This window comes from Lissotriton vulgaris, chromosome 12 (assembly GCF_964263255.1).
Source record: "Lissotriton vulgaris chromosome 12, aLisVul1.2, whole genome shotgun sequence".
Taxonomy (NCBI): domain Eukaryota; kingdom Metazoa; phylum Chordata; class Amphibia; order Caudata; family Salamandridae; genus Lissotriton; species Lissotriton vulgaris.
Window position 1 is genome coordinate 78,648,985 of NC_141700.1, and position 20,262 is coordinate 78,669,246.

The 20,262-nt window shown below is 47.3% G+C and overlaps 1 protein-coding gene across 2 annotated transcripts in view; it reads left to right on the forward strand.

Annotated features, from left to right (window-relative positions):
* Nucleotides 1-20,262, forward strand: part of MLLT1 (MLLT1 super elongation complex subunit) — a 235,100-nt gene that overhangs the window by 95,108 nt on the left and 119,730 nt on the right. The gene's annotated exons all lie outside the window — the stretch shown is intronic.

The following is a 20,262-nucleotide window of genomic DNA, read 5'->3' on the forward strand; positions in this document are numbered from 1 at the left end:
CAGAACATGATTAAATAACACCGTTGTTAAGCTACTGAATAACACGACATTCATAGTCTTTTTTTATTTTTTTTTTCCCCCTCATGTTGAAAGTAAAGTGATACTCAGATGCTCCAAATATAAAAGTAATTTTCAACTCCTTTGTAATTGTGTATCACACCATGGGTTGGAGCTGTGAGCATTGCATTTGTTGTGAACTATGGTTTATGATACAGTTACAGTACAGTTGTCGGTATTAATTTGCAACCGTATCAGTACTTTGTGAGAACATACATAATGGATACCTGTGTAATATTGGCCTATTGCCATCAATGGCTCCCTGTGATATCCGAAACCCACGAGCCGAAGGCCAACTGGATAAATAAATGTTACCTGATTCACAAGATGGCAGTATAGGGCTATATAACACGATACTCATGAAATATTTTCTATATTACATGATCAAGTAATTTGTAATCTTTTGGAAACATTTGGAGCATTTGAGTGCCAGTGTCAGTTTTAGTATTCCTTGTTCGTCTAAGGCTGCAGATGTGGGTCACTGTTTTGAGAAATGTTTTTTGTTGGGCATAGAGGATGCACTAATATTTGAAAGGTGTTTCCATGCACGAATGTGCACATCATAGCTCAATATTTAAAGCCGCATTGTAAGGAAATTAAAAACATGCTCTGAATTTTTTTTTAACACATTGACAGTATAGATTAAACTACACTGAAACTGGGGGAAATGAAGTAAAGCTTGAGGCAATGGATTTAACATTTTGCTGATTGTGCCCTGGATGTAAAAGCCCTTATTTTTGGAGTGCACATTTTTTTCTGGATTCACATGCAGTGATTTGTTGTGCTTTGTTGTGGCTGCATCCAGAATTGTCTCTTCTTTCTCTTGTATTTATTAGGGCTCGGCCTACGTCCCTCGAAGTGGGCGAGGCCAAAGTCGTTTTCTGAGGGCTTCGAAAATCGTACCTACCGAATTCCAGAAAGCTCGTGATTTTTGCTGGTTTTTTTTGCCAGCTGCATGGCAATTGTCCCTCGCATGCGTGTGTTTTTCAAGAGAGCACGCCATAGGCGTTAGAGTTGCTCCGCCTAGTGCATATTCCGTGTGGACATGCGCAGCAGAAGGGCATATTTCTTCAATTACCAGCTGTCGGGGACCGCGGTAATTGAAGACAGATGGTGGGCGCTCGTGCGCCACTCTCCAGTTTGTTTTATTTCAGCGGTGTGTGTGCTCATGCTGGCTCCCGGCCAAATCTTGTTTGTGTAGTGGAAAGCGGAGCACGATGACTGCGCGGCCACTCCCGTTGCACTCGCCCCAGGCCCCCCTTGCCTACGTAACATTTTTTTTTTGTGCTGGAGAGTCTGTCATTTATTGCAGTATTTTTCCCCTACTTGTACTTTGTAATCTTGGCAACCGCCACACATCCCCTATTCCTCCTGTACTGTACCGATTGCTACCTCTATATTTTCGCTGTCCACTCTTATCACTTTTCCCATGCGTCGTAGCATTCCTTTAGTAATTTGTTAATTTGCAATGTTCCCAAGTATCAGCTCTGGTCTTATTGTGAAGCGCTCTGACGCCTTCCGGTCAAGTCCGCGCAATCCCTTTTCCTCCTGTACTGTAATATAAAACGCGGCAGCTGCTTTGAAACTTATTACATTTTCATGTAACGCCTGCAAGCTCGGCTGAAAGCAATGGGCAGGATGTACCACTCAGTACGAGAAACAGCTGCAAGGTCGGCTGAAAGCTGTGGGCAGGATGTACCAGTCAGTACGAGAAAAATTATTTGAATGGATCATTGTCATCTAGTGTCTTAGTAAACAAAGTTATGATATTGAAGAGTTAGTTGTAAGAACTTAACACCCCTGTCCTTTTCAATATATGGTACAGAGGTTTGCAAGAGTGCTCTGACGCCTTTCGGCTGTTTATCAGCGTTCCTTTCATAATTTGTTAACTTGCAGTGTTCCCATGTATCAGCTCTGCTCCTATTGTGGAGCGCTCCGACGCCTTCAGGTCAAGTCCACGCAATCCCTTTGCCTCCTGTACTGCATCGATTGCTATCTCTATATTTTCGCTGTCCACTCTTATCAATTTTCCCATGCGTCCTAGCGTTCCTTTTGTAATTTGTTCACTTGCAATGTTCCCATGTATCAGCTCTGCTCCTATTGTGAAGCGCTCTGACGCCTTCCGGTCAAGTCGGGGCAATCTAAAACCCATAGAAACCCATTCCGTATCCTAGCTCCCCCACGTTTCTTATTCCTGGGTCTGAGAAGTAATAATCTGAAAGCCACATACAGCTAAATTAGACACACTGATAGTACTAGAAAACTCTTCCCTTTCCTAATTGCAAAATAAGTGTCAGTGCACAGTACGTGTAGAGTGAGTGCAGGTGCAGAGTAAGTGCAAAGTGAGTGCAAGTGTAGAATGACTGCAGAGTGAGTGTGACTGCAGAGTGAGTGTGACTGCAGAGTGAGTGTGACTGCAGAGTGAGTGTGACTGCAGAGTGAGTGTGACTGCAGAGTGAGTGTGACTGCAGAGTGAGTGTGACTGCAGAGTGAGTGTGACTGCAGAGTGAGTGTGACTGCAGAGTAGAGTGTGACTGCGTGCAGAGTGTGACTGCGTGCAGAGTGTGCAGAAGACGAATACTCAAAGTCCACCACACACCAGCCTCTCACCACCAAACACTTACCCCCACAGACTCACCACCACACACACAACCACACACCACCAGCCGTCAGTGCACGCTTTCACCAGGCGCAAACACCACCAGCCATCAATGTACGCTTTCATCAAGCACATATGGCCGGGATGCCCGCCACCCCCTCCCAACACAATCCCCAAGGATGGGAGAAGTCGGACACAGGTTGAACTTTTGGAAGGCGGGAGGGAGTCACCCTCCCGGCCGTATTTATTAAAATATGAAACAAAATTTAAAACATTAAATAAAAGTTTCATAATCATGTACAATTTTACATTTATTACATTTCGATGAAGACATGTTCTTTGGCTAACCTTAACAGATCTGTAATACAAAGGTTTCCTAGCCGAGTCTAACATCCTGCAAATGCATACATTCTAAATTAAAATTGTACATCCTAGCATTAAGGGCCAACGGCAAGGTCTTAACCGGTGTCAGATCCCTACTACCAAAACTCTCGCCCTCACGGTGTGAGTGGCGCATGCGCAGAGGACTCTACCCTCGTTGCCAACTGTAACTTCCCTTGTCGTGGTGGGGGCCCCCTTTCCACTCGACGCCATCTTGAAGGTCGTCCGAGTTCCCGTGTGAGGTATCTGTAGGAAGGACATCGTGGACTCCCCCCCCCCCCCCCCCAATCCCCACACTCTCTATCCGCCGTTGCGGATATCCGCCCCCCGGGAAATTAGTAGGAGGGGCATCTAGCAGCCTCCCCCCCTGGGAGGGGCCAATGGCCGCCTCCCCCCGGGCGCTCCCATCCATTCTGGGTGGCGCCCCCCTCTAGGGACCTTGAAATTACTGCTCGCCGATCATGACCTTACCGCCACAGGCCGAATAGTTGACCGACTATCTGGCCCCCCCTACTCCTCCTAAAGGTCATGCTTTCTCAAACCCCTTAGCCATGCTATGAAGTCTCCTATGAGTAAATCATTTCCCTCCCCGGACAGGTGAACCCCATCATTCAGATACATGAGATCACCCCGAATACACCCGTGAGAAATGCTATGCAACTGCGAAGAGCGAAACAATTTACCAATTTTATTGTTAACCCTTTTCACCGAATGGTTCAGTGCTGACACCGAAAGGCCCCCCCGCCATACCTTCCTGGGAATCATGTGGGACCAGGCAATCGTGCATCCTGGGACTCTTTTAGCCAACCAGCTAACAGCAGACAATTTGTTCAAACAACACTCGTCTACCCAGTGTCACCAAGTCATTGCCCCCCAGGTGTACTATGACTTCAGATGGCGGTGACCTTTGCCGCCCTAAGAGACCCTCAAAAAATGATTCGAATTGGTCAAAACAGAGCCCGCCCTTCCCATGGAAGGCCACTCTGTACCCATATTCCCCAGCTGCGTGGGTCGCGTCACCTGCTTTAAATACGTCCCCGGCGCGCCTCACATATGAGTGGCCCACGACCCATACCACTCTCTCTCCAGACGGTGGTCCTTGACCGCTGGTCTCCTGGTGCTGGGTCGACTGTAAATTCCGCCCCGCGTGACAGGCTCGCGAAACTGTAATTCAAACAAAAGACAAGAAGCGTGAGTGCATGTCAATTGATCTTTACAACATGTGCAATCGCACATACCTTTTGAAGCAATTCGAGGACCATCGTCCCAACTGTTTCACTTCCTCCGCACTCTGACCCCTGGCTGTAGCCTCAGTAGCAGCCCCTATCCTAAAGGAGTGGGTCCCAAAATCGTACGGGTCCAATCCCGCAGCAGCGATTGTCAGTGCTAGCACCCTCTGGAACTGAAACCTCGTCAGTGGGGTGCCATTCTTGTGCCTTAGCAAACTCCCCCCCCCATGTAGCCGCCCTCAGTGCCAAGTATTCCTCTATACACTTTATCGGGCAGGTGGGGGACCCTCGCGCGCGCGCTGCACGACAACACTATTGCCCATAGCCCCCTGGTCGGGTTTTGGACCTGGCTATCGAGACAACCATCGAATCACCCCTAATTTGGACGTGATCCCTGCACAAACCTCCCTCAACGTCTTTCTTATTCCTTGCGACCAGTTCGCTCACCCGCATAGCCCCATGGAAAGCTAATGCGAAAGCTGCCCGGAACAGAACTGCCTCGAAGTGGGAGGAGCACGTCTCGTCTAGTTTCGCTACAAGTAGAGACAACCTGTCTAAGCCAATCGGGCGCCTCGCATCTTGCTTGCGACCCTCGAGGCGCTGCCAGCCGCGAAGGGCCTTCTTAACCAAAAAGGAACCCGTTGGGTCTTTTATGCCATGCACCTGTGCCATGAATGAAATGGCCGCCCTATGCCTATTGGCCGTTGCCGCTGATCGGCCTTCTCTGTGCAGCGCTACCAGGAACGCCAAGAAGGATTCCTCCTGACCCCAGCTCTAACTCCCTGTTGGACCCAAAAATGTGCAATAGGAACGAAACGCTCCTTCGTATGCCTTCCTTGTCCTGGGGGCTAAGCTTGCTGCCACGAGGTCTTGTAATCCGGGGCACCGATTAGCCATAGTGCTTCGGGGAATGGTGCCGCCACTAGGTCCGCTGTCGGTAGGTAACCCCTGAACGCCTGCATATGTGAACGAGAGAGTGCATCAGCTGCATGATTCAGTACGCCCGGCACATGTTTCGCCCTGAACTGTACATTCAGTCTCGTGCAAAGCAGCACAATTTCTTTCAACAATCTCAAGATCCATTTGCAGCGTGCTGCCTGTTGGTTAATGCATTCGACAACAGTCATATTATCAGACCAAACACCACTGAGCGGTCCCTGAAGTCGTCTGGCCATGCCATCAGAGCAACCCAAATGGGGAATAACTCCAAGAACCCAATGTTACCTGTGAGACCGCTGGAGTGCCACCACGTCGGCCATGTTTGCGCCGACCATCGATTACCAAAGATGGCGCCAAATCCCACGCTCCCCGCTGAGTTAGTCCACAGACCTAGCTCATCTGAGGACGCTGGCGGCTTGTTCCACACGACTCGACCATTGAAGTCCACCAGAAATGCCAACCAAATGCGCATATCCTGGCGAACCTCTGCAGACAGTCTCGTACAGTGGTGTCCCTCTTTGAGACCAACCATAGCTTGTGCAGTAGAGCGTGAGAAGGGGTGGGCCATTGGTATCACCCTCAAGGCAAAGTTAAGCTGACCCACTGTTTGTTGTAACTGGTGCAGGGTCACTTTCTCCTTGCCCAGGCATTGCGTCAAGGAAGCCCTAAACTTGGCCACATTTTCCCTCGGTAAACAGAAACATCCCTCCACCGAATCGAGCTCAATTCCCAGAAACTCCAGTGAAGTAGATGGTCCAACCGTCTTACCTGGTGCCAACGGGACTCCAAACTCCCTCATGAGGATGCAGAAGTCATGCAGCGCCTGCGCACATTTCGTATCGCCGGCTGCTCCTAAGAACAGGAAGTCATCAAGATAGTGCATAACATGCCTATGCCCTTGGTGAATGCCCACTCTAAAAAACAGCTGAACATTTCAAAATAGACACAAGAAATGGAGCAACCCATAGGCATGCATTTATCCATGTAATAACTCCCTTGAAATGCAAAACCTAGCAAGCGCTGATCCTGTGGGTGTACCGGGAGCAACCATGAACGCCGATTCGATATCTGATTTCGCCATCAGCGCCCCGGGGCCCAGGCGATTTAACATGGCCACAGCACCATCGAACGATGCGTACCGCACTGAACAAACTTCTGGGTCAATGGCCTCGTTCACCGAGGAACCCCTTGGAGCAGACAGGTTATGAATAAGTCTAAACTCCCCTGGGTCTTTCTTCGGGACAACCCCTAACGGGGAACAGATGAACTCCGCCACCGGCGGGCGATGAAAAGGCCCTGCCACTCGCCCTAAGCTGACTTCTTTTGCAATTTTTCTCTCTGCCACGCTTGGGTTGTGCTGTACCGATAACTGGTTTTTACAAAAGGAGTCGCCCCGAAAATCCCCCGCCGGGATGTGGAAGCCGTGTAAGAATCCCTTCCTCAACACCCCAGCGGATACATGATCAGGGTATTTGTTCAACCAAGGAGTCATAGCCATGAGATCAACGGGGGTAGGCAATCGGTCACAACGTTCTACCTCACTCCTGCTTGGACCCTCCTTTTCCTCCCGTTCCGCTATTTTTAGATCTACATGAACTCTCCGGGTGTGAGGAATTCCCACAGCCCGCACACACATGCTTGAACCTACATGTTCCCTGCGGTCTGTTACAGTTGCCTCGATTGAAGCCCCAACAGACCCCCCGCTTGCCGCCATTCCCGCCGGTTTTTGGCTGGTAATCCCCACCGGCGCCCGCTCGAAAGGGCACCGCGGGCTTTTGGCGGACGACCCCTGACCCACTCCCGCCCGGCGAGGATGTACCTACCGCCCCTGGCAGGAGCTGCTTGTGCCATGACACCGAGTCGAGGCAATCCCATGTCAGAAAAGCATCATATTCTTTCGCTTTCCGGAATTTCATGTCATAACCTTTCCATTCCTCCCCCTCATACATTGCATAAAAATCCATAATACGATTTTGATAGCAAGACAGTTCAGTTAACACCTCGGGTTTACGTTCCCCCATAACTGCAGTAAATATAGAAAAGGCCTTAACCCAATTCGTTACTGTCTCATCCACCCGGAATTCCGCCATCTTGGCGCGCCACACGCTCGGGTGCCACAAATCCTTCTGGGTTTTAGCATATTCCATCTCGCGATGGTCAGTTAATAATGAAAACATGTTGACACATTTCTCTCCCCATATTAACTCTTTCGTGGCCATAGGGATGTGCTGTGCCACCTTCTCCCGCCTTGAGGGTAATGAACCCTCCCCTGTCATTGGCAAAGCGAGCTTACCCGGTTCGGCCGTTGTTCCCGCCGTTTTCTCGTGACCAACTGCAGGTCCCACCGGTGCCACCTGTGGGGAAACAAGAGGAAGATTCGCCTTTGCGGCATCTCTCGACTGCCGCAATTGCTCGATTAGTAGCTTGGCCTCTTGGCCGTGTCTCCAGGTGCCACTGCACCCCCTGCCTTCTTATTGAGTCATGCTGCCAACTGGATGGCCAATTCGGGAGGCATTTCCTCATCGTTAGCGGGAGTAATCACCACCGGGATCGGCTGACCCGCATCTGGGATTGGTACCGGGTTGTCCGCCGGTGTGACGGGGGCGACTGGGGGTACCTCTGGGACCGGAACCTCCCCTGAAACCGCCCTCTTCTTGACCCGCTTCCCTCTACCCTCGGGGACGACTCCCGGCAAAGCCGGGCCTATTACCTTCTTAGGGTTACCGGGGTTGCTCAGTGCAGCCAGCTGTTTTTTGACCTCCGCTAAACCTCGACCGATCGATTGGACTTGTCCGAATTTTCGGTCCATGCAAGCCATCCGATTCGACAATAGGCGTAGCACCTTATCCGTCTCGGAACCCTTTCCTGCCTTCTTGCCAGCCATGGTTTCGAGTATTCTGCTCCTAGCCCATCAACGAGGTCCTGGACTCTTCGACTCCAAATAACTGAAAGAGAAACAACAAGATTACAAGTTCTCAAAATTGCTGCTTGTTCCGTCGAGGACTTACGAGCAACGAGTGGGTGCAGCCTTCAGAGCACAGGAACAAGAGGACCTTCTTCGGATTCCCGCTCTATTTATCCTTCTGCGGGAGGGCGTGTACCCTCCTCCGGTACGCCTACTGGGCGTGGTCTTCGGTGTAGGTGTCTAGGACAACCCCTCTTGGGCGGGAAAAGGCGCGCCCCGGCTACGCCGCTTCGGGCATACCAGCCGAGCCACGCCCCCGCCCTAAATGGTTTCCCGGGGGGGGATCGGGGCACCCAGCCATACGTTCGGGGGGACAGAGTGGTCGCCCCTTTCCAAACGCCACCAGGCGTCAGTGCAGGCTTCCACCACGCTCACAACACCCAATTTCAGTGCATGCTTTCACCAAACCCACACACACACCGCCGGCCGTCAGTGCATGCTTTCACTAGGCGCACCCGCCACCAGCTGTCAGTGCACGCTTTTAACAAGCACACACACCACCAGCCTTTATTCATCTATAGCTCAGCATGCCACCATTCCTACTATTCCAATCCAACACACATATTTCAACTACACACCACATGCATACACTCCATAACACCTGGCTAAAAGACATTGCCATTTACAATTCCATTAGCTCTAACTCAAAAAAATCCGAGACCTTTTGCATTTTTAATGCTTGTTTCTATGGGTATTGTAGACTACATTTGGCTGTCTGTCAGTAACTCAGTGACCTGAGACCTGTGCCTATTACAGGGGAAATATACTAGAGCAAAAGAGGGATGTTTTTAGGCAATTTTCGTCGACATTTGATTGCGTAATACACAACAAATTATGGGAAACATTTAGAGGAGATTAAAGTGGACCCAGCTATAGTTCTCTTTTTGAGACAATTCTACTCGAATGCTACCGCCAGAGTAAGGTTTGGGCTGGGGGGGGGAATGCACTAGGTCTTTCCGCATACAGAAGGGGGTGAGGCAAGGATGCGTGCTGGCCCCATTCCTTTTCTCATTATATACTAACGGCTTGGAGAAGGAATTGGGTGCCAGCAACATTGAGTCTCCAAAGGTTGGGAATAGGCAGATCATCTCCCTTTTGTATGCGGACGACGCTGTGTTGATGGCAAGAACAAAGGTTGGCGCCCAAAAAGCATTAAATAAATACGTAGACTACATGGAGGATAGGGGCCTTAAACTTAACGCTAAAAAGTCCTTTGTGATGGGATCCGGCAAAGTTGGAGCAAGATGTAAGCAACTCAGTGTGGCAGGTCTTCAATTACAAGCTACAAAAACATTCCCATACCTAGGAGTCACAATCGAGGCAACAGGGGCTTGGGGCCCCGAGGTGAAAAATAGATCTCTAGCCTTTAAACGCTCGGTTGCGGCTGTAAAGCATTTTGCTAGTAAATTGGGCAAAAAACAACCAGAAATAATGCTCAGCATGTATGTGGCCAAGTGTAGAAGTATTGCTCTGTACGGAGCACGGATATGGGGATATCAGGACGTTACAGCGCTCCAAATCATTGAAAACAACTTTTTTTCGATACCTCCTGTCCCTTCCGAAAAGTAGATCGGTCTACCACTGTCACATGGAACTAGGAATGGAATATTTGACAGACCTGATTAAAATCCAGCCAATTTTGCTCTGGGGGAGAATCTGGGTGACTCCAGAATTGGGCCGAAATCGAGAAGTAATTAATGATGTCATGGCCCTGGACAATGTAAAAAGTATCAAATGGCTTGAGTACGTGAGGAATGTTCTCATGGACATTCAAAGGCCAGAATGGTGCTACAAACATGAACTAATTGGGAAAACCCCTAAGAAAGCCTTAAAAAATCTATGTATGGAGCATTTCAACATCCTAAGGCTTCGGAGTGAAGTCAGTAAAAGATCTGTGCTCGAACACCAGCCGTTGCTGACTACTTATAAAATACAATCATACTTAACAATCGTGACTTTGGGGTTTGAACGCTTTGTCCTGACTAGATTCAGGTTCAACATTTTTAACCACTTGGTTTCATATCCGGATAAAAAAGACTGGAATAGAACTTTGGCTCCCTGCCCATGTGACAATGTATCAACCCAGTCCACCTTCCATCTTGTACTATTATGCAAATTGTATAAGAATGAATGAATAAATGAATGAATGAAACAGTTCTTGTAGATGCGCGGACTTAGCCCAATGGGCGTCAAGGCGCCTAAATCAAATGCAGGAGCTAGAAAACTACACAAGTCCTATTTACTCATGGGTAGGCCCTCTTAAAAAAAGTAGGTTTTGAGAGCCTTTTTGAAAGACTCGATGGTCGGGAGCGTTTTTATTTCTGTGGGAATGGAGTTCCACAGCTGCGGAGCAACCACGGAAAAAGCTCTGGCGCCCCATCTGGCAAGTTTGAAACGAGGAACAACCAGTTGACAGAGTCCCGCAGATCGGAGGTTTCTTGTGGGGACGTAACGCATAAGAAGAGATCCGGTAGCACTAGCAGGACCATCCTTCAATGCTCTGTGGGTCAGACATAGAATTTTAAAGGCAATTCTGTGCTGCACCGGGAGCCAGTGAAGCTCCTTCCTGGCTGAGGTGGCAGAAGATGCTTTCGGGAGATCTAAAACAAAGCGTGCTGCAGCATTCTGGAGAATCTGCAGACGATGTATCAGGCCTTTATTGGCTTCCATGTACAGGGAGTTGCAGTAATCCAACCTTGAGCCAACCAGGGCGACTGCAACCTGTTTACACGCCTGGGGGGATAGGTATCCACGGATTTTATTGAGCGTCCTGATCACACCCCAGCAGGTGGCCACGGTCCTGTTGACTTGCAGGGACATAGAGAGCGAGGTGTCAAATAATACTCCAAGATTTCTGGCGGAAGGGGAGGGAGTGGGGCAGATGCCAAGAAAAGAAGGCCACCACTCGCTCGACCACAGATTTTGGCCCTTCCCAAAGATCAACACCTCCGTTTTTTCGCCGTTTAGTTTGAGGGAGTTTATAGTCATCCAGTCTGCCACATACTGCATGCAAACCCTGAAACTAGTGGCAGCTGTACTAACAGAGGTGTGAGCTAGTGATACCATGATCTGGGTATCATCTGCGTAGGATACCACCTCCATCCCCTGAGATTTAACCAGTCTTGCAAGGGGGGCCACATAGATGTTAAACAGGGCCGGACTCAAGGCCGACCCTTGTGGCACCCCACACTGCAATGACTTGGCAGGGGAGAGGTGGTTCTCAAGCATAACTCTCTGTTCCCTTTCGGTCAGGAAGGAGTTTAAGAGGCTCAAGGCCGGTCCTGCGACACCAGCTTCCCTCAGCCGAGATGTAAGAATGGCGGGGGATAGGGTGTCGAAAGCGGCCATGAGGTCTAAAAGGACCAGAACAGTAGTTTGGCCAGAGTCCACCTTGCGTCGGATGTTATCGACCACACAGGTAAGGGCGGACTCTGTGCTGTGGTGTTTTCTAAAACCGTGTTGTGTGTTATCCAGGTATTCAGAGGAGTCAAGGAAGGAGGACAGGTGGAAGTTCAAATGTGCCTCAAGCATCTTCGCAGGCGCTGGAAGGAGGGAGATTGGCCTGAAATTTTTCAGCAAGGCCGGGTCCAGGGACGGTTTCTTGAGAAGAGGTTTAACAATTGCCTTCTTCCATATAGGGGGGAAAGATCCTTGAGAAATGGCCTGGTTCAGGACCTGAAGCAAGGGAGGAAGGAGGCACTTTCTGCATTCTTTCAGTTTTTTGAGCGGTATCGGATCAAGGGGAGAAGCTGATTTGGTCCTGTCCAATAGTAGGTTCAGTGATTCAAGGGATAATGATGGAAATGTCGTGAGTAGGCACGAAGGATCTTTGCCTAGCGAATCAAGACTGGAAATGTCAGGTGGAATTTTTTGATCTAGAGCACGACAGTGGGCTTCAAGAGAGACATGTATGTCATGGATTTTACTATGAAAGAAATCAGAAATATTGTTGCAAAGTTGTTGAGAGCTGACTACAGGGTCAGGGAGTTGCAGGGAGCATAGAGAGTCAGCGATTTTAAAGAGTTCTCTAGAAGAGGAGAGGGAGCTGGTCAGATTGGAAAAATATTTCTGTTTCTCAATTATCACTTGAAGTTTGTAGGCCCGCAGAGAAGATTTATGAACCTCTCAGTCATTTGGGTCCCAAGATTTCCTCCATTTTCTCTCGTTGCTCCTACAACCTTGTCTAAGAAGCCTCAGCTGATCGGAAAACCAAGGTGCCGTGGGTTTACGGCGCGCTACATAGCGCAAGGATAAGGGAGCAAGTTGTTCCACTGCATTGAAAATGGAGTCATTCAGGATTTGGGCTGCCTCTGCTGCGTCGTTTACGGCTAAAGTATCAGGAGTGGAGACCAAAGGGGCAAGGGCCTCATCAGAGATATTTCTTAGATTTCTCCTAAGGGTAAAGGGGGAGGTTTCCCGATTAGTGAGACAGGGGACAGGAATGCATAGTTCAAATGGCACGGCAAAATGATCAGACCAGACCACCTGGAGTGGAGAGCCGGTGGAAAGCCTGTCATCGTTAGAAAAGAGACCGTCGAGAATATGTCCTGCCTTGTGAGTAGAACTTTTTACAAGCTGGACGAGGTCACAGGATTCTAGCGTTTCCACAAGGGCGATAGTGTCCTTTGAGTTAGTCTCATCAAGGTGAAAATTAAAATCACCCACGATGGTAAAGGCAGTTTTTCCAATATAGGGTTCAAGGATGGTCATTAGATCAGCGGGAAAGGTGGCCCTAGAACCGGGGGGTCTATAGATAAGGATCCCAGAAAAGGAGACTGAGGGAGAAAGGGAGATGCAGAAATAGAATGATTCTAAGCGAGATGAGGGAATCAATATTGGTTTAGTTGCACAGAGAAAGGAGGATTTCACAAGAATGGCAATGCCACCTCCTCTGCGCAGGGGTCTGTCCTGCCTATGTAGAGAATAGCCGTCAGGTATAGCCATGAGCAGATCATGTCCAGAGGTGTCGGAGGCCCAGGTCTCCGTAATGAAAACCCACTCTGGTTGTCGGCTGTCAACGAAATCGTGAAAGGCGACGTTGTGCTTAATAAGAGAGCGGGCATTGATTAAGAAGCCGAATCTCCGTTGAGAGACAGGCTGTGGGGGCGGAGGGAGAACACTAGGAGCGACTGCCCTAGGGGATAAGAAGGAGGCCGAACAGGCCCAACACCTGTAAGAATGCAGGATCTCTTCAGGGGAGAAACGATGGGAGCAGGGCAGGGATGAGGGTCGGAGAGCAAGGAGGTCAGAATTGGAATAAAATCTAGGAGACTCACTGGGAGAAAAAGGAATAGGGATTGGGTCCAGCCCGTCCTGCAGCCCGTCCTCAGCGCGGACGGGCGCAGACGGGCTGGACTCTGGCGTGACTCTGGCGGGCATCCGGCGCGTCTGCTACGCGAAGAGCCCAGTACCTTTTTATAAGGCAGCTAGAGCGCGAGAGTGCGACCCCACACCCAAGATGGCCGCTATGACACCCTCGCCTCCCCGGGACCAGCTCTCAGCGTCAACACTCAGCTGAGAGCGGCCCAGGAGGTAGAGGAAGGTAGGAAAAGTTGTCAAAGTGCAAAGACGCTTTTTAAAATCAAGCGCCGATTAAAAGCAAAGGTCACTCGGGACCCGTTCTAAAATGCAAGTTACCCTCAACAATTAGTTCTGTTGGCAGATCAGGTAAAGGAAAGTGCAGTAGGACCTCCGGCTTCCGCCTCAGAGGGTGAAATGCCTCAACTGAAAGAGTGGAAATTATCAACACAACATATGTATAACCTCAAAAGTATTATATGTTCCTGTGTACCTTTCGTGAATCGAAACGATTCCGACCACCTGGGTTTCTACGTGTTTTCTGTCACAGGTAGCATGAGCGACGTATGATTGTCTCCATATGTAGATCTACAAGTGGTTAAAAAAGGATACTTGCTATATATGTTCTTCTAATAAACAATACTGAAAACTCAGATCAGAGATTTGTAACTAGTTAAAAAAGAAGAAACAATATTACCTAATCGTTCTTAATATAGGTTGTGAAGGTATCCTATATTCGAAGGTCAGAGACTCAACTTGACCGGTATTTTCTTATCTTGCGTGTAGTCAAGGATTGTCACTACTGCTAACAAAAATAAAGAACGAATCTCATTTATTTAACTCTATCGATTTTATAAAAAAAATTTGGCAAAATATATTAAGTCTTTTATTTAACAAGTATGCCCAAAGGTTTCAGATTAGAAAGAGCGTGCTAGATGGTTGAAACAATATTTGAGAGGTGGGGCATGGCGGCAATGTAGGCCAGCTTATTTGAATCTGCAACACCTAGGAAACCCTCTGTGCATTAGGACTATGTCGATGTTTTTAAAAAGTGTTTTGAAACAACGGAACTCACTATGAACTAATGATTAATCGATTAATCACCTCAATTGATTTATTACTTTTTAAATTATTTATTATGTGTATTTGTAAAGTGATACTTTTTGTATGAATTGCTTTTATGATTTTTAAAAGGTGAAAATCGAATAAAGCTTTAAAATTGAATTGACCTGTGCCTCAGATGTTCCTGTGCATGGTTGCCATCTTCATGTTTTTTTTCTGCCATTGGGTCTGGATGCAAGCCAGAGGAGCTCTGAAAGAATCACAACAAATTTGACGAATCGTCAATTGAAATAACCCCCACACTGTGCCCACTCCAGAATAGCATGCAATCTTCTTACCCATGCATCGTTAATAAAAACAGCCAACATGCCTTGTAGTTTTTGTGGTTGTTGTTGGCCGCAGTTTTATTATCATTATATGAATAATCATCTCTTCATTTTTACAACACCCTGATCATAATTTTATGACCCTGGCCATAAATCACCATTTTGAAATGCTTGTCATAACTCATTTGCACATCCTAGATTCATTAATCACCCTGACAGTGCGTTGTTCCGATCTTTTGCAGGCAGATCTCATTTCTTGCCACTTATAGGGTTACAAAATTGTTCTGTTGGTATCCGCGCTCCTTGCGTGTGGGGGGGGGGGGTTAGCCTCTCCCTGGAATTAGGCCCCAACTCGCTACCTTGTTAGTCTTTGTGCCCTGCCGTCTGGCGGGGTCTGTCCTGTGAGCACTGTCTGTTTGCTAACCCCTTTTGTGAAGCCTGCCCACCCTGCCGTAAGGCATCCCATAGTGAGTGGCCCTTCTACTACACACCACCCTATTGGTGTGTCCCCATAAACCACCACCGTACCCTTTCTTATCTGCCATGCCATCAGGGAGACTAAGGTCTTCCTGCGCCCCCGCGTTGTTAGTTTTTTGGTTGTTGTGTTTTTTTAGGTGCAGCCTGCCAGAACACCTGCATTCCTTCCTCCGATTGGTGAACCCCGTCCGGACCATAATTCTCCGGGCGGTCTGAGTTGATGAGGCCATGCCCGATGCTCTCCAGGCCATTGATTTTACAGAACATGCTTACCATGATGTTAAGCCTCCTCCTCGAGTTTTCAACTGCCTTATGTGATTCGGCCACTCGCCAAACCATTCCACTGATCAGCTCTGAGCATATGATGGAAGTGCTACCGAAGCACATCTCCGCCTCCGTTAAGTCTGTCTGAATGGCCTGGAGGGGATCCTTCCTCCCCAGCTGGGCCAGATCGTTCCCTCCGAGGTATAATATCAAGATGTTTGCATGCCTCGCAGCGTCTGCCTGGAATTCCTTGAGCAGCTGGTTCCATCTCATCCCTCGACGACCCATCCATCGGACGCATGTGTTGACCGCCTTGCCCTTCAGCTTGTGGCCCACCCGCTGCCACCATGACTGCATCCGGGTTACAAATGAGTGCCCCACCCCCCATACCAGTCGGGGGCACTTTCCTGCTGAAGCAATAATCACAATGTTAGGAGGCCTCTCGCTTATGTCGGCGTGATGACGTCAGTTCCCTCTTTTTCACGCCGTCGACGCCAACGGTTTTTTGGGACTCTCTGTAGTTACTTTGTATTTCTAGTTGTTTTGCTGTGTTTCTCTTATTTCCTTCCAAGATGTCCACGAGGAAATCTGGCTTCAAGCCCTGGAGAGAGTGCCGTAAACAGATGTCCATCACTGATCCGCACAAAGATTGTGTTTTGGTGCTTGTCTTCCGACCATGAAGTCGATGGATGTCCATGCTGCAGGAAGATGAATCCTAAGGCGTTAAAGGAGAGAAAAGCGAAGCTTTTTATGGCCAAAATGAGGAAAGAAAAGAAGAGAGGTAGGAGGAGGTCGAGGTCTCGTTCCGAGTTGAGGTCGGGCTCGAAGTCGACTTCGGGACACTTGAAGCCGAAGAAACATAAGAAGACGCACTCTTCAAAACATTGATCGGATAAAGAAGCGGCGCCGAGATTGACCTTGCCTCCACGTCACAGAAAAGATTATGTGTCTCCTACATTATCAATTCCGGCTTCACCAAAAAAGTCGGCTTAGCCTGAAGCCTCTCCGCGTCGATCGCCGGCTCCGAAACCGGACTCTGTTCATTCTTAGGAGTTAACTTTCCTGATTAGACAAGATGGGATTAGTTTCTGACAACCGCATAAACATGACAACTTTGGACCCTGCAGAATAAGGAGTATATCTCCAGAGTCGTGTGAAAACAATAGATGGCTATTTCACTCAGTCAATCGTGCATGCTTAGTTTCACCAGAGTGCAGAGAAATAGAGAGACGGGCGTTTTCAATAAAAGTTGTTATTTATGGAGCAGTCTTCTTTCTCATGCAAGAGAAATGAATTGCCACAATTACAATACTTATCATAAAGTAAAGTGCGTACAGTAAAAGGAGTATTATGAAATAATACTGTAAAAGCATTTATATGGTTTCTGAGCCAAAGATACTTAAAACTGATAACATATATACAATACATACAATGATAAAAGTTGACTAAACGTACTCAACTGATGCTTCAAAACTACGCCTACCCCAGTGTACCTAACCTAAGCCTAGTACGTGGGAAGGAGTAAGTGAGCTGCAGTTTAAGATAAGTTAGTTTTGTCAAGAATTCTCGAAGGATCTAATCGGCTCCGTACCTTAGTTTTAGAATAAAGGAGGTCTTGTATCTCTTTCTCAGGACTTGATCTCCCAGCAACCCGCAAGGGTGACTGGAAACACTGGACCTGGATTTCTCGGCAGGAGAAAAGACAGCATCTCTCTCAGTGCGTCAAATGGGATGGTCTGCTTCCTTCGGCACTCTCATCAGCTGGGCTTTGGGTAATTAGATAGCCGCTCTGCTCCAAACCACTGTGTGTTGCTTAAGGCAAATGCTGGTATATTTATACCTGGAAGGTGCCGAGTTTGATGTAAGGTTGGACATAAGACGTCACTGAGAACTGGCAGTTCTTTCAGGACTCTCAGGAGTTCTAGGACAAATCAAAACAGAAGCAGGGGGAATTCCCAGGCTGCTGGAGGTTTGGTTTGTTTAAAGAACGCCTTGTACTTTCTAGGAGTCTAGGGAAGTAGCCTTGCCGTATTTGGACTGCATTGGCTATGACTAAATATGGATGTGATTCTTATGCCTTTATTAGGATATGATTTGTTATAACCACATAAGGGCATAAATCGGGAATATTTAATTAGGGTCCTAAATACGTTCACAACACTCACTCCATGTATAATGTCCATCATTACTAAATACTAAGCAATCAATAAACATATATGTATGCATGTGTTTTCCAGCCCACCCCAAAATACATCAAATGCATTTGAAATGGTATAGATACACGAAAATGAGTATTATACTGTACGTTTTCAAGCAGTGGTATCATTCAGATGTTTTTGTAGTGCATTATAATCTTCACTGAATGAATCACGAAATTTACATTTATGAAATGGCTCTTAATACAGAAAAAAAGGTCGAGACCATTTCATCACATAATTATACAAGATTGTACATGTGCTAGAGGCTGATTCAAAATATTGTCTCTAGAGTCTCTAAAAATAGAAGTTCTGTTATCTAAGAATAGTTCTACTTTAACCCTTTAATTGCTGCCAACGGTCGTCACGAGCGCTACCTCCCCAGTGCTGCGCACGACCGTTGGCCGTCGGGTCAGCATTCGTTCTCCGAACGTTCAGCACTGGGCGCTGAACGTTCGACGCTGGGAACGCTTGGAAATTGGGGAAAAAATAATTTCGCTTTCATGGGAAAAAAAATAGTTCCAAATGTTTTCAGTAGTGCTGTTTATAAAAACTGAAGGCCGAATTCAGAGTTCAGGGAACGCTGTGTGCTCGCTATTTCAAATATTATTCTCGTTGTTAGGAGAGAACAGTACTTCAGATAGGCCGGCAAAAAATTTGTCTACAACAGTAGGTGAAAGTTGGGCCAACTCAGAAGAATTGGAAATAGTGCATATATGCGATCCATTGCCATCATCGGTGTTTAGATCAGCAATGGTCACAGAAGGTTGTACCTGTGTGGTGCCGCTTTCATCTCGTACTTCACCACCTAATCGTAATGGTGAAGTCTCAACGAATGCCGTCATCAGAATAGGTAGCCGCTGGGGACAACACGTTGCATGATCCGTTCCCGAACCAAGAAAAGCATCGATATCCATTGGTACTGCTGATGGTAGTGTAAGACAGACGTACAACACGCATTCTTCTCCGCATAGCAGACATCAAAACACAGGTAAGATGCAATCTTGCCAGATTGGTCTGAACGAAAGAAACCAGGTAGTATTCAGATCTCTTAGCCGGGCCAATCCGAGGACTTTAGTGATACGTTCTCGGTATCGTATTGCTAGGATCGTTTCTTCCATCGTAGCCTGAGTTTTGTCTGTGACTTGGCTTGCCATATCGGAGCAGAAGGAAAAAAAAAAATTCCTGCTACGAGTCCCAAAATAAGAGGCAGACCACTGAAAAAATAATGCACAAAATTCGGGAAGATGCCCAGAACTGCTTCAAAGGGTGCTAACAGTCCCGAAAAAATTGTCTTAAATACATGTACGATGCCACTGGTATCTGACATGTTTAAGATTTGGCTTAACATTTCTACGAAATGCACGGGACAATTTGTCGAAAATAGGGTATGTATCTCTGCCACTGTCCTTGCAACTTGCAGATCATACGTCTCTTTGGACGAGGTTAAAGGCACAGTTGTTTGTAAAAGAATAGACTTCATTCTGCTCAAAGTATCAATTAGAATAGAAGAGAGATTCACAGAAGGCCATATTGCTGCATCCATGTCTGGATTGCTGTTTGGATACAATACTTGCATACAACAAATGACCCTGGAAGTAAATCTCACGAGATAGGCTTTTCCTGGCATCATGCCACAACAGCTGTGGTCACTTATTATAACGTAGCTACCATTGGAAATTTGTCTGAAAAAGGGCTCTATCTGTGTAGCAGGGGTGCCGTGCAGATGACATGAAAGGTTGTTTGATGAACCTTCGCAGGCTCCACGCAAGTTAATACCTTGACACAGAAGTGTACCGCTTAGTGATTTTTTACAATTGTTACCACTAAGAAATATTTTTTTCCCCCTCACTATAACATCTATGTGTAAAAGGCAAATTCCAGGTTGACTTGATGTATCCTTTACCCAACCTTTCATAAAAAAGGCCTGCTGGTATATACTTTTGGCAGTATTGAAACTGGAAAGTTGTTATCAGGATTGTAATGGTGCCATGTATTATCCATTCAATGACCGGTCGTTCTGACATTGTCAGTGGTAATTTTTCTAGTTTTCAATGCTCAGCACCGTATAGTCTGCTCCTTTTTTTGCCAACGAGATTTGTTCATCAGTAAGGTTAAAGATAGAAAATAATGACATTGTGTTGATTAGACGACCTGGCACGTAGCCTGAATGGAGGTTTTGTAACGTCCAGCCTAGCTGTACAATAGAACGCAATTGGGATTGACCATGTTGTAACATTAGCATATCCTGTTCTATTATATCAATAGCAGATGATATAATGCTGTCCAGTGAATACATTCTGGAGGACAGAGTCGTGAACCCATTTTCCACTACAGAAAGTGATTTTTCCAAATGAATACAATCAATTTCTTGTATTTTTTTCTGCAGTTTCAATTTGTGTTATTTTCCAAGCTTCATTGTAAGCTGCGTATATACCGGCGTATATGAAACGTTTTTGACGCTGTTTGC